General features: G+C 37.5%; 1 long non-coding RNA gene across 1 annotated transcript in view; it reads left to right on the top strand.

Annotated features, from left to right (window-relative positions):
- Window positions 1–13,797, top strand: part of LOC132000931 (uncharacterized) — a 65,390-nt gene extending 51,593 nt beyond the window's left edge. The window contains exon 3 of the long non-coding RNA XR_009399496.1: window positions 13,653–13,797. This is a non-coding gene — a long non-coding RNA (uncharacterized LOC132000931). The remainder of the gene's footprint in view (window positions 1–13,652) is intronic.
- The last annotated feature ends 1,988 nt before the right edge of the window (window positions 13,798–15,785 follow it).

Here is a 15,785-nt window from a genome sequence, read left to right as displayed (position 1 = left end):
ACAATGACCAAATTTATCTTAAAGGGAAGCCTGTCAGTTTTTCCCATTTAAGAATGATATTTGCTGTGGGTTTTTCATAGATTTTATGAAGTTCAGGAAGCATTTTAATCAGGAACGGATGCTGTTATCTTATCAAATGCTTTTTCTGCATCAATTGAGAGGACTCTATGGGTCTTCTCTCTTCTCTTATTGATTTTTTCTATCACAATGATTGATTTGCGAATGTTGAATCACCCTTGCATCCCATGGCTAAATCCCACCTCATCATAGTGGATAATCTTTTTTTTTTTTTTTAAGATTTTATTTATTTATTTGAAAGAGAGATCACAAGTAGAGAGGTAGGCAGAGAGAGAGAGGAGGAAGCAGGCTCTCTGCAGAGCAGAGCCCGATGTGGGACTTGATCCCAGGACTCTGAGATCATGACCTGAGTCAAGGGCAGAGGCTTAACCCACTGAGCCACTCAAGTGCCCCGGATAATCTTTTTAATGTACTGTTGGATCCTATTAGCTAAGATCTTGTTGAGAATCTTGGCAGCCATATTCATCAGGGATATTTTTGATGGGGTCTTTGCATGGTTTGGGGATCAAGGTAATGTTGGTTTCATACAGTCTAGAAGGTTTCCTTCTGTTTCTATTTTTTTAGACAGCTTCAGGAGAATAGGTACTATTTTTTCTTTGAATGTTTGGTAGAATTCACCAGGGAATCAATCAGATTCTGGGCTCTTGTTTTTTGGGAGGTTTTTGATCACTGCTTCAATCCCGTTACTAGATATTGGTCTTTTCAGGTATTCAAATTGGCAAAGAAGAAATCAAGCTCTCCTCGAAGATGACATGATACTTATATGGAAAACCCAAAAGACTCTGCCCCAAACTACTAGAACTCATACAGCAATTCAGTAATGTGGCAGGATACAAAATCAATGCGTAGAAATCAGTTGCTTTCTTATGCACTAACAATGAAAATTTAGAAAGGGAAATTAGAGGATTGATTCCATTTACTATAGCACCATAAGATACCCGGGAATAAACCTAACCAAAAAGGTAAAGGATCTGTACTCAAGGAACTACAGAACACTCATTAAGAAATTGAAGAAGACACCAAAAGATGGAAGAGCATTCCATGCTCATGGTTTGGAAGAACAAACATTATTAAAATGTCTATAATGCCTAGAGCAATCTATACTTTCAATGCCATCCCGATCAAAATTCCACTGAGATTTTTCAAAGAAATGCAAATATTGAAGATCTATAAAGAATTCAAACTCAACACACACAAAACAGATAATCACGTCAAAAAATGGGCAGAAGATATGAACAGACACTTCTCCAAAGAAGACATACAAATGGCCAACAGACACATGAAAAAAATGTTCCTCATCATTAGCCATCAGGGATATTCAAATCAAAAACACATTGAGATACCATCTTACACCAGTCAGAATGGCCAAAATCAACAAGATAGTAAACAACAAGTGCTGGAGAGGATGTGGAGAAAGGGGAACCCTCTTACAACTGTTGGTGGGAATGCAAGTTGGTGCAGCCACTTTGGAAAACAGTGTGGAGATTCCTTAAGAAATTAAAAATAGAGCTACCCTATGACCCTGCAATTGCACTACGGGCGGATATTTACCCCAAAGATACAGATGTAGTGAATAGAGGGGCCATCTCTACCCTAATGTTCATAGCAACAATGGCCACAGTTGCCAAACTGTGGAAAGAACCAAGATGCCCTTCAATGGACGAATGGATAAAGAAGATATGGTCCATATATATATGGAGTATTATGCCTCCATCAGAAAGGAGGAATACCTAGCTTTTGTATCAACATGGACGGGACTGGAGGAGATTATGCTTAGTGAAATAAGTCAAGCAGAGAGGGTCAATTATCATATGGTTTCACTTACTTGTGGAGCATAAGGAATGACACAGAGGACATTGGGAGATGGAGAGAAGTGAGTTGGGGGAAATTGGAGGGGGAGACAAACCATGAGAGACTGTGGACTCTGAGAAACAAACTGAGAGTTTTGGAGGGGAGGTTGGTAGGGGGTTGGGTGAGCCCGGTGGTGGGTATTAAGGAAGGCATGTATTGCATGGAGCACTGGGTGTGGTGTATAAACAATGAATTTTGAAACACTGAAAAAAAATTACATTAAACTTAAAAATAAATAAAATGATATGAAATTTTCAAAAAAAAAAAAATTCATGCTCTGAAGACAAGAGCAGAAAGGAGAAAGCCAAAGAATCTCAAGTGTAACATTTTCAAGAAGTAAAACCTGCTTTCCCCTCTCCCTCTTGTCGGCTTTCCACTGCTTCTTCTCTGTTGCTCTTTCTCTCTTTTAATAGTCTATTCACATACTTAATAACAACCAACATGGGAGTCTTTCTCTTTTTTCCCTCAGATATAACATTCAATTTATCATCAAGCTGGTTGTATCTCCAAAATATATACAGGAAACGACCTCTTCCCACCATATCCACTTCTAGTCCCCTCTCCTGCTTTGCTCCCAGGGTATACTTCAACAGTGTCTGCATCAGTCAGGACCACAGCAGAAAAGAGATGGCATCCTCAAGCTAATTGAGAAGACTATTTGCAAAGGTGTGGGGAAGGTTTAGTAAAAGTAACAAGGAATGGGATAGAGACAGTGATAGAGACAGTGGTAGATTTTATCACTTCAGAATTAAAAGAGTAAGAATAGAGGGAAAGTGGAGTGGTTAGGAACAGCCGATAGGACTTCGGATTTTTTCTAGTCAGATAAAGCCAGCTCACATAGTCCAATCAGGAAAAAAATATCCCCTATACCTCAGTCTCCCACTTCACTCCAATCTCTTGCTAGTATCCCCCACTGGCTAAACTCCACTGGATGTCAGAGGGAAACGTGCCTCCTGATATGGTCTATGCCAGTCAGTCTCCCAAAGCACACATCAGGTGGGAAGGGATGGATAAAGAAGAGTAGCACACCTTCTAACATGGTTTCCTAATCCTATCTTGCCTCACTGCAATCAACTCATCAGCCTTTACCTTTTCAGAAGAACCTCCCTCAGTGCCCTGTTGTCATTAGCCAACCCTTGACTCACTATTCTTACTCTTTCTCTTATTATCCAGTTCATTCTCTTCCATCATGATCACATGTAACTATCTAAATTCCATGTACATATGGAAGGGTTGATGGGTGGGTGGATGCATAGACAGGCATATGGACAGACAGATGAACGAATCGATAATGGATAGGTTAATGTTCTGTCTCCTTCCACAAGAATCACTCCAAACTCCATCAGAACAAAGACTTTGTATGGCCTGGTCACTGCTGTATCCCTTGTATCAGAAACAATGGCTCATTCAATAAATAGTTGTTGAATGATTTGAAAGGATATTTGGATTATTTTGGATAATGGAATTTAATAATGAGACTCTGAATATTTGGGAAGTAAAATAAAAGAGACTATGTGTGATGTCTTAGCAGAAAGTCAACTCAGACTAACAGAGACCTGTGACCCATTGTTTAGAATGCACAAAAATGTGGAGCATAAGAATTTTTAAAATTTTTACAATCAGACCATTCTTTTTATTTGCTCAAAATTAAGCATACCCTGATATGCAATAATGGCAGCTCATGTATTTTTATCTCTTAACTATTTAATGACCTCCATTCATTGATGTGTAGATATGTAATTAAAAATTTTCTTTTATAATTACTGACAATATCAATCTTAAATAAGGGATTATTTCATATAATGTGTTGTTTATCAGACATTTACATGAATTATTTAATTTTATTTTTACATTGGTAAATATAATTATCTCCATTTTATAAATGATTAATCTTGAAATTCAATGATATAATTGGACCAAAAACATAAAACTAAGATCATCCCAAGAAATCTTTTTTTTAAAGATTATTATAAAATATACCTTACATCCTTAAAGAAAGTAAAGAAAAACACAATTTACAGAAAAATGTAAAATCAAGCACAAATGATGTCTGAGGGGCTCTATTGGTTAAGCAGCTGCCTTTGGCTCAGATAATGATCCCAGGGTACCAGGATAAAATCCCACATGGGACAGCTTGCTCAGCGGGGAGTCTGCTTGTCCCTCTACCCTTCCACCCTGCTCATAATCTCTCTCTCTTAAATATAAATAAAATCTTTAGAAGTAATAAAAATAGGATGCCTGAGTGGCTCAGTCATTAAGCATCTGCCTTCAGCTCAGGTTATGATCCCAGGGTCCTGGGATTGAGCCCCACATCAGGCTCCCTGCTCAGTGGGAAGCCTGCTTATCCCTCTCCCATTCCCCCAGCTTGTGTTCCCTTTCTTGCTGTATCTCTCTCTGTCAAATAAATGAAAATAAAATAAAGCATACAAACAACAAAAAGAAAAATCAATAAAACACTTGTGTATGTGGGCTCATCTCAGGTTCAAAATTCTCTTGTTATTTACAACTTATAATAATTATACATCCATAAAGAATATATTGAATAATTTTGAATGTTTTGACTATTGTATAAATAGTATCATACCTTATATATTCTTCTATGATTTATTTCTCCACCTCAATATCATATCTGGGAGATTCATTAATGGTGATGACTATAGTTAAGTCATTAATTTACACTGCTGTATAATATTGTTTTATAATATTTCACAATATCTTTATCTGTTCTGCCATTGATAAGCATTTGGATTTTCTCTACTTTGGGGATATTAAAAACAATTCTGCTAAAAACATTCTGTACATGTCTCCCTATGAAAATGCAAAAGAATTTCTTAGGATATACACCTAGAAGTAAAATGTCTAAGTGTTGGAACATGTGCCTGTTGAACTCCTCTAGGTAATGCAAATTGTTTTTTCATAATGGTATTAATTAACATTCCCCTCAGTGGTAGTCATAATAATGCTCCTTACAGCCCAAAGATTTCCATGTCCTAATCACTGGAATTTGTAACTGTGTTACCTTACATGACAAAAAGAATTTGCAAATTTATGGATAAGAACCTTGAGATTGGGAGGTTATCATGGGTTATCCCCACAGTGGACTCAATAAACTAGGGCCCTTGGAAGTAGAAGAAGGAGAAAGAAGAGTTGATTCTACATGGGAAGGATTTAACTTACATTAGCTGGTTTTGAAGAAGGATGACACACACAGACGGCCATGAGCCAAGGAATTTAACCAGCCTTTAGAAGGTGGAAAAGGCAAGGAAACAGATTTTTCCTTAGAGCCTCCAGAAGGGAAAGCAGCCCTGCCAAAAACTACAACTTAGGCCATTGAGACCCTGTTGAACTTATAACCCACAAAATTGCAAAGTAATAAATTAATGTCCTTTTAAGTTTGTGAGAATCTGTTATAACAGCAAAATAAAACTAACACAAAGAGCAATCATCTCCATTGTACCTTAACCCTACCAATGCTCTGATTTGTCTGGCCAGTTTGCTGGGAATGGCATCCCATTGTGGTTTTATTCTACATTCATATGGATGTAAATGTAGATACATAGACCTTGAAGCTGATTGAATTCCTTGGCTCATGGCGCCATCCTCTATCTTTAAAACCATCAATATATATTTTCCTGGGATTTTTCTCTTTGTCTATCTCTGTTCTGATCCTTTATATGTTTTGTAATATAGATCTCAGAGAGCATTTTTAGTTTCCTATAAATATTTTTTAAGAAATCTTAAGATTTTAATTTAAAGATTTTTAATTTTTTAAGAAATTTTAAGAAATGTTTATTGAGGCTTTTACAGAGAGTAAAATTCACCCTGCTAGAGAAAGAAAAGGAATGTTCCTAAAAAATTATTTGTATCTAGGGGCGCCTGGGTAGCTCAATGGGTTAACATTCTGCCTTCGGCTCAGGTCATGATCCCAGGGTCCTGGGATGGAGTCCCACATCTGGCTCTCTGCTCAGCAGGGAGCCTGCTTCTCCCCCTCTCTCTCTCTGCCTGCCTCTGACTACTTGTGATCTCTGTCTGTCAAATAAATAAATAAATAAAAATCTTTAAAAATAATTATTTGTATATATATTTTGTGAACTAATTCTTATTTTTTCCTCATGCCTACTTTTATTTATTTGTTCGTTCATTTATTTATTCCTTTATTTATTTAAACATTTTTAAAATTTAAATTCAGTTAATTAACATACAATATATTATTGGTTACAGAGGTACAGGCCTGTGATTCATCAGGCTGTATAATACACAGTGTTCATTATATCACATGCCCTCTTTAATGTCCATCACCCAGTTACCCCATCCTTCCATCCACCTCCACCACCCTCCTCTTCAGGAACCGTCAGTTTGTTGCCTATGATTTTTTTTTAATAATATTTTTATTTTTTATAGACATATATTTTTATCCCCAGGGGTACAGGTCTGTAATCGCCAGATTTACACACTTCACAGCACTCACCAAAGCACATACCCTCCCCAATGTCCATAATCCCACCCCCTTCTCCCAATCCCCGCCCCCCAGCAACCCTCAGTTTGTTTTGTGAGATTAAGAGTCACTTATGGTTTGTCTCCCTCCCAATCCCATCTTGTTTCATTGATTATTCTCCTACCCACTTAGGCCTCCATGTTGCATCACCACTTTCTCATATCAGGGAGATCATATGATGGCTGTCTTTCTCTGCTTGAGTTATTTCACTAAGCATGATACGCTCCAGTTCCAACCATGTTGTTGAAAATGGCAAGATTTCATTTCTTTTGATGGCTGCATAGTATTCCATTGTGTATATATACCACCTCTTCTTGATCCATTCATCTGTTGATGGACATCTAGGTTATTTCCATAGTTTGGCTATTGTGGACATTGCTGCTATAAACATTCAGGTGCACGTGCCCCTTTGGATCACTACATTTGTATCTTTAGGGTAAATACCCAGTAGTGCAATTGCTGGGTCATAGGGCAGTTCTATTTTCAACATTTTGAGAAACCTCCATGCTTTTTTCCAGAGTGGTTGCACCAGCTTGCATTCCCACCAACAGTGTAGGAGGGTCCCTTTTCTCCGCATCCTCACCAGCATCTGTCATTTCCTGACTTGTTGATTTTAGCCATTCTGACTGGTGTGAGGTGATATCTCATTGTGGTTTTGATTTGTATTTCCCTGATGCCGAGTGACATGGAGCACTTTTTCATGTGTCTGTTGGACATCTGGATGTCTTCTTTGGAAAAATGTCTGTTCATGTCCTCTGCCCATTTCTTGATTGGATTATTTGTTCTTGGGGTGTTGAGTTTGCTAAGTTCTTTATAGATTTTGGACACTAGTCCTTTATCTGATATGTCGTTTGCAAATATCTTCTCCCATTCTGTCAATTGTCTTTTGATTTTGTTTACTGTTTCCTTTGCTGTGCAAAAGCTTTTGATCTTGATGAAATCCCAATAGTTCCTTTTTGCCCTTGCTTCCCTTGCCTTTGGCGATGTTCCTAGGAAGATGTTGCTGCGGCTGAGGTCGAACAGGTTGCTGCCTGTGTTCTCCTCAAGGATTTTGATGGATTCCTTTCACACATTGAGGTCCTTCATCCATTTTGAGTCTATTTTCGTGTGTGGTGTAAGGAAATGGTCCAATTTCATCTTTATGCATGTGGCTGTCCAATTTTCCCAACACCATTTATTGAAGAGGCTGTCTTTTTTCCATTGGACATTCTTTCCTGCTTTGTCGAAGATAAGTTGACCATAGTGTTGAGGGTCTATTTCTGGGCTCTCTATTCTGTTACATTGATCTATGTGTCTGTTTTTGTGCCAGTACCATGCTGTCTTGAGGATGACAGCTATGTAATAGAGCTTGAAGTCCGGAATTGTGATGCCACCAACGTTGGCTTTCTTTTTCAATATCCCTTTGGCTATTTGAGGTCTTTTCTGGTTCCATATAAATTTTAGAATTATTTGTTCCATTTCTTTGAAAAAGATGGATGGTACTTTGATAGGAATTGCATTAAATGTGTAGATTGCTTTAGGTAGCATAGACATTTTCACAATATTTATTCTTCCAATCCAGGAGCATGGAACATTTTTCCATTTCTTTGTGTCTTCCTCAGTTTCTTTCATGAGTACTTTATAGTTTTCTGAGTATAGATTTTGTGCCTCTTTGGTTAGGTTTATTCCTAGGTATCTTATGGTTTTGGTGCAATTATAAATGGGATTGACTCCTTATTTCTCTTTCTTCTATCTTGTTCTTGGTGTAGAGAAATGCAACTGATTTCTGTGCATTGATTTTATATGCTGATACTTTACTGAATTCCTGTACAAGTTCTAGCAGTTTTGGAGTGGAGTCTTTTGGGTTTTCCATATATAGTATCATATCATCTGCAAAGAGTGATAATTTGACTTCTTTGCCGATTTGGATGCCTTTAATTTCTTTTTGTTGTCTGATTGCTGAGGCTAGGACTACTAGTACTATGTTGAATAGCAGTGGTGATAATAGACATCCCTGCCGTGTTCCTGACCTTAGCGGAAAAGCTTTCAGTTTTTCTCCATTGAGAATGATATTTGTGGTGGGTTTTTCATAGATGGCTTTGATGATATTGAGGTATGTGCCCTCTATCCCTACACTTTGAAGAGTTTTGATCAGGAAGGGATGCTGTACTTTGTCAAATGCTTTTTCAGCATCTATGGAGAGTATCATATGGTTCTTGTTCTTTCTTTTATTGATGTGTTGTATCACATTGACTGATTTGCAGATGTTGAACCAACCTTGCAGCCCTGGAATAAATCCCACTTGGTCGTGGTGAATAATCCTTTTAATGTACTGTTGAATCCTATTGGCTAGTATTTTGGTGAGAATTTTCACATCTGTGTTCATCAAGGATATTGGTCTATAGCTCTCTTTTTTGATGGGATCCTTGTCTGGTTTTGGGATCAAGGTGATGCTGACCTAATCAAATGAGTTCAGAAGTTTTCCTTCCATTTCTATTTTTTGGAACAGTTTCAGGAGAATAGGAATTAGTTCTTTAAATGTTTGGTAGAATTCCCCGGGGAAGCCTTCTGGCCCTGGGCTTTTGTTTGTTTGGAGATTTTTAATGACTGTTTCAATCTCCTTACTGGTTATGGGTCTGTTCAGGCTTTCTATTTCTTCCTGGTTCAGTTGTGGTAGTTTATATGTTCCTAGGAATGCATCCATTTCTTCCAGATTGTCAAATTTGTTGGCGTAGATTTGCTCATAGTATGTTCTTACAATAGTTTGTATTTCTTTGGTATTAATTGTGATAGCTCCTCTTTCATTCATGATTTTATTTATTTGGGTCCTTTCTCTTTTCTTTTTGATAAGTCTGGCCAGGGGTTTATCAATTTTATTAATTCTTTCAAAGAACCAGCTCCTAGTTTCGTTGATTTGTTCTATTGTTTTTTTGGTTTCTATTTCATTGATTTCTGCTTTGATCTTTATGATTTCTCTTCTCCTGCTGGGCTTAGGGTTTCTTTCTTGTTTTTTCTCCAGCTGCTTAAGGTGTACGGTTAGTTTGTGTACCTGAGACCTTTCTTGTTTCTTGAGAAAGGCTTGTACCGCTATATATTTTCCGCTCAGGACTGCCTTTGTTGTGTCCCACAGATTTTGAACTGTTGTATTTTCGTTATCATTTGTTTCCATGATTTTTTTCAATTCTTCTTTAATTTCCCGGTTGACCCATCCATTCTTTAGAAGGATGCTGTTTAGTCTTCATGTATTTGGTTTCTTTCCAAACTTCCTCTTGTGGGTGAGTTCTAGCTTCAGAGCATTGTGGTCTGAAAATATGCAGGGAATGATCCCAATCTTTTGATACTGGTTGAGTCCTGATTTAGGACCCAGGATGTGATCTATTCTGGAGAATGTTTCATGTGCACTGGAGAAGAATGTGTATTCTGTTGCTTTGGGATGAAATGTTCTGAATATATCTGTGATGTCCATCTGGTCCAGTGTGTCGTTTAAGACCTTTATTTCCTTACTGATCTTTTGCTTGGATGATCTGTCCATTTCAGTGAGGGGAGTGTTAAAGTCTCCTGCTATTATTGTATTATTGTTGATGTGTTTCTTTGATTTTGTTATTAATTGGTTGATATAGTTGGCTTCTCCCACGTTGGGGGCATAGATATTTAAAATTGTTAGATCTTCTTGATGGGCAGACCCTTTGAGTATGATATAGTGTCCTTCCTCATCTCTTATTATAGTCTTTGGCTTAAAATCTTAATGATCTGATATAAGGATTGCCACTCCTGCTTTCTTCTGATGTCCATTAGCATGGTAAATTCTTTTCCACCCCTCACTTTAAATCAGGAGGTGTCTCCGGGCTTAAAATGAGTTTCTTGGTGACGCCTGGGTGGCTCAGTGGGTTAAAGCCTCTGCCTTCGGCTCAGGTCATGATCTCAGGGTCCTGGGATCGAGCCCCACATTGGACTCTCTGCTTGGTGGGGAGCCTGCTTCCTCCTCTCTCTCTCTGTCTGCCTCTCCGCCTACTTGTGGTCTCTGTCTGTTAAATAAATTTAAAAATCTAAAAAAAAAAAAATGAGTTTCTTGGAGGCAACATATAGATGGGTTTTGTTTTTTTATCCATTCTGATACCCTGTGTCTTTTGATTGGGGCATTTAGCCCATTAACATTCAGGGTAACTATTGAGAGATATGAATTCAGTGCCATTGTATTGCCTGTAAGGTGACTGTTACTGTACATTGTCTCTGCTCCTTACTGATCTACCACTTGTAGGCTCTCTCTTTGCTTAGAGGACCCCTTTCAATATTTCCTGTAGAGCTGGTTTGGTGTTTGCAAATTCTTTCCGTTTTTGTTTGTCCTGGAAGCTTTTAATCTCTCCTTCTATTTTCAATGATAGCCTAGCTGGATATAGTATTCTTGGCTGCATGTTTTTCTCATTTAGTGCTCTGAAAATATCATGCCAGCTCTTTATGGCCTGCCAGGTCTCTGTGGATAAGTCAGATGCCAATCTAATATTTTTACCATTGTATGTCACAGACTTCTTTTCCCTGGCTGCTTTCAGGATTTTCTCTTTGTCACTGAGACTTGTAAATTTTACTATTAGGTGACGGGGTGTGGGCCTATTCTTATTGATTTTGAGGGGCGTTCTCTGAACCTCCTGAATTTTGATGCTCATTCCCTTTGCCATATTGGGGAAATTCTCCCCCAAAATTCTCTCCAGTATACCTTCTGCTCCCCTCTCTCTTTCTTCTTCTTCTGGAATTCCAATTATTCTAATGTTGTTTCGTCTTATGGTGTCACTTATCTCTCGAATTCTCCCCTCGTGGTCCAGTAGCTGGTTGTCCCTCTTTTGCTCAGCTTCTTTATTCTCTGTCATTTGGTCTTCTATATCACTAATTCTTTCTTCTGCCTCATTTATCGCAGCAGTGAGAGCCTCCATTTTTGATTGCACCTCATTAATAGCTTTTTTTTATTTCAACTTGGTTAGATTTTAGTTCTTTTATTTCTCCAGAAAGGGCTTTTATATCTCCCGAGAGGGTTTCTCTCATATCTTCCATGCCTTTTACGAGCCCGGCTAGAACCTTGAGAATTGTCATTCTGAACTCTAGATCTGACATATTGCCAATGTCTGTATTGATTAGGTCCCTAGCCTTCGGTACTGCCTCTTGTTCTTTTTTTTGTGGTGAATTTTTCTGCCTTGTCATTTTGTCCAGCTAAGAGTATATGAAGGAGCAAGTAAAATACTAAAAGTTTGGCCACAACCCCAGGAAAATATGCTTTAACCAAATCAGAAGAGATCCCAAATCATAAGGGGGGAGAAAGGAGATAAAAAGAGTTTCAAAAAGAAAGAAAGAAAAAAAAGAAAAGAAAAAAGAAAAGAAAAGAATTAAAAAAAGAAAACGAATAAAGAAAAATATAAAAAAGAGAAAAAATATAAATATAAGATAAACTAGTTAAAAAACGTTAAAAAAGAAAAGTGTAAAAGTTAAAAAAATTTTTTTCAGAAGAAGAGAAAAAAATGAAAAAGAAAAAAATTAAATTAACTGCAAGACTAAAAAATCACTGGGAGAAAGCCATGAGTTCCGTCCTTTGCTTTCTCTTCCTCTGGAATTCTGCTGCTCTCCTTGGTATTGAAACTGTACTCCTTGGTAGGTCAACTTGGTCTTGGCTGGATTTCTTGTTGATCTTCTGGGGGAGGGGCTTGGTGTAGTGATTCTCAAGAGTCTTTTCCCCAGGCGGAATTGCACCACCCTTACCAGGCCCAGGCTGAGTAATCCGCTCGGGTTTGCTTTCAGGAGCTTTTGTTCCCTGAGCACTTTCTGTAGAGTTCCAGAGGACGGGAATACAAATGGCGGCCTCCTGGTCTCCAGCCCGGAGGAGCGGAGAGCCTGGGGCCCCACTCCTCAGTGTGCCCTCAGAGAACAGCGCCGAGTTTTTCCCATCTGCCTGACCTCCGGCCACGCTCCGAGCTCACTGAGCCTGCGACCGGTTCAAGGTAACCCCGAGCTGTGAGCTTACTGTTGGCTCTGTCTCTGTAGCCGGCCTTCCCATTCCAATACCCGCAAGTTCTGCGACACTCAGACACCCCTGATCCTTCTGTGACCCTGCGGGACCTGAGGCCACGCTGACCCCACGTGGGCTTCGCCCCGGTTTAGCCTCTGGAGTGATGTCTCTCAGCGGAACAGACTTTTAAAAGTCCTGATTTTGTGCTCCGTTGCTCCGCTGCTTGCCGGGAGCCGGCTCCTTCCCCCCGGGGTCTATCTTCCCATTGTTTTGGATTCACTTCTCCGCCGGTACTACCTTTCAGAAAGTGGTTATTTTTCTGTTTCCAGAATTGCTGTTCTTCTTCTCTTCTATCTGCCGATGGATTTGCAGGTGTTTGCAATCTTTAGATAAGCTAGCTAGCTGATCTGCTAGCTGAAGTAGTCTCAGCCTGCTACTTCTCCGCCATCTTGACTCCTCCCCCCTTGCCTCTGATTAAAAGTCTCTTAGGTTTTGTCTCCCTCTCTGATTTGGTCTTGTTTCATTTTGTTCTCTTGTTCTTTCTTCCCACTTGAATGTAAGTATCATAACAATAAGGATTTTCAATTGTTTTTCTTCATTGCTGAATGCCTAATACATAGCACATGTTTAATAACTACTTATTGAAAAAATTAATGAATAAATTGACCTTGTTCTTAGATGTGCTTACTGAGTTTTGATTATGGGTTGCACATTTTCCATGAGGCACATTGTAAATTTGAGTTCCCCTAGAGAGGATTTACATTTTCTCCTGAAAGTTAGTCAAGGCCCTACCATTCTGAGATCACCTTAACATAACTGCTCACTCGCTTTAGCAAATCTGCCCAGTCTCTTCAGATATGGTCTAGTTATTTCAGACACTCTAAATATAGACTACAAATCTAGGAGGTCCATACTGTTACAACTTTTTAGACACTTCTGTTGCTCAATATGAAGATTCAAGTACTAGTTCATCTTTCGGGTTAAATGGTGCTCAGGGGATGGATTTTCTTTATTCACTGGTCTAGTGAGGATAACAGTGTAGCTCTTTAGGATAAACCATTTATAGTGATGTTTTCCTAATAGGAATCTTGTCATGATTCTGCACTGAGCATTGTCTCCTGTCCCCTGTGTCCCACAAAATCCATGACAGTCAAAGTTTGAGTTCAGCAAATTCAGCAAATGTCCTCAAGACTAACTTCAGCTTCAGTGCTTAACGTGTTGAGTAATCCTAAATCTATGTACTTTTTATTTACTTTTTAGTACACATCAAGTGCTTCTGAAGGAATGTTCTCCCCTTTTTTGAATGGTATGTATCGACAGAAATAGAAATCCCCAGCCCCCAAATGATTGCATCAAAACCATTATCCACCTGAGGAAGAGAGAGAGGACAATGTTGCATGACTGAACCATGAATGGAGGTAATTTCACAGCTACCAATTAAAGGTAATGGCAAAATATTTCAAATTGGCTAAGCTTATTAAATCTTCAAGTAAACAATTCTGCTATATTATAAAATCAACTGGAACCATTTTTAGTGCTGCACTCACTTTCGTGCTTTTCTTGTCAGTGGAAATGAAAAGGAATGTGTGTTCTTCTTATCATTATATCCTCAATCCCTAGAATGGTCATTAGCACATCCTAGGTACTCTCATAGTATTTGAACAGATTCTGTGCATGAATGAATAATCTAAATGAATAAACTATGCTGTCTATGTATAAGTTAATTGTTTTCTCCACATTGGTGGAATTGTCTCAGGTTCTAGGCATCTCTAACTCAATATTAACACTGACTTCAACAGAGCTTATTTTGTTAATAAAGATGATGTAGAAGAAAAACCAATTTATATACAAGTATAGAAAGCGTGTTATCTAACATTTTACTAGTATAAAGCTTTGAAATTTATAATTCTAATTCTTTCAATAATAATACTTAAGCTGTGAGAGGTTACAAAGAGCCTTTGATATGCAGTACCACACTGTAGACCCTTTACATCCTTGTGAATTATAAAAGGAAATAAACTTTTACTCAGAATTTAGGCAAGAAAATCTAATACTCTATGGCTGGTTAGTGGTATTGCCATGATCATAAATAAGTTAGCTCTTCTATGTCCTATCTCAGGTTCTTTCCTCCCTTCTTTCGATATTGCTTCACTACAAATATTAAAATCAGTAACTTAGATCCCTGGTGATATAGAAATAGTCACTAATAAATTAACTATATAGGTTCTAGTTTAAGATTAACAACGGTAATGTGTTATTTTTTAAAAACACTACAAATATCTCCATTCTTTTTCTGAAAAGAATACAGTCATTTATAAAACCTGAAGATTCTTTTTTTTCACCCAGAGAATACCAATTTACATGTTCAAATCAAGTGCAATATGTTATTTCACATAAGACTTTTAAGGACAAATTAAATTAGCCATTCATCAGAATTTCTGATTATGGGTACATGAACTATGGTAATATGTTGGATATCAAATAATTTGCTTCAATCTATATTCTTGCGGAGGCATTATTACTGAACTTATTCAAATACCTTTCTATAACAAAAGAGGTTTAGTCATGGACAATGAGACAACAATTTTATCTTTGTTCAAAAGTTTATGTTCTAAAAGAAAGAAAATGAGTAAAAAATGATGTGAAGGTCTTATACCTCACTAATTTAAAATAAAAAACACTTTAACATTGAACACTTAACTATTAAAATGATAAATCTCTAAACATTAATACTTAAGCATTAAGATATTAAGTAATACCTTATTTGATCAAGTTTGCAAAAAAGCAGGCATATTTGAATATTTCTAAGGCAACATTATTTAGAAAATTAACTTAGAAAGCCAAGTTGGTGATACTTATAAAAAGTTTTACAAGGTGTTCACAGGCTTTGGTCTCACTTATCCATTTCTAGGAATATATATACTGAAAAAAAGACTTATAGGAAAGTTATTTGCAACATTTTTACCTAGTAATAAGAGAATATTTAAATAAAACATGACCATTTATTTTGTGAAATATTTTATAACAGATATAAACTAGAATAAGTCTATGTGGTAGTGTAGAATGTAGTTGAACAAAAATTGAGATGTAAAAACACTATGGGTGATCATCCTAAGTATTAAAACACACACACAGTTTAATTAATGATTTATATGTACACTATTGGAAAATGTAGTGTTTAATACTACCTTTGAAATAAATTGATAGATTGACCAGCCAAGCCTGAAAGTTCAAATTTGTAACGCTTTGAAAGAAAAATAGATTGTATTTGAAGCTTGATTGAGTTCCACACCAGAAGATGAAAGATTAAACATTGATTATTGTAGATAGATAGATGGATGGATTGATGGATAGGTGGATGGATGGATGGATGGATGGATGGATGGATATGAC

Source organism: Mustela nigripes, chromosome 14, assembly GCF_022355385.1.
Source record: "Mustela nigripes isolate SB6536 chromosome 14, MUSNIG.SB6536, whole genome shotgun sequence".
Classification (NCBI taxonomy): Eukaryota; Metazoa; Chordata; class Mammalia; order Carnivora; family Mustelidae; genus Mustela; species Mustela nigripes.
The sequence above is the reverse complement of the archived record's forward strand: the minus strand, read 5'-3'. Positions and strand labels throughout refer to the sequence as shown.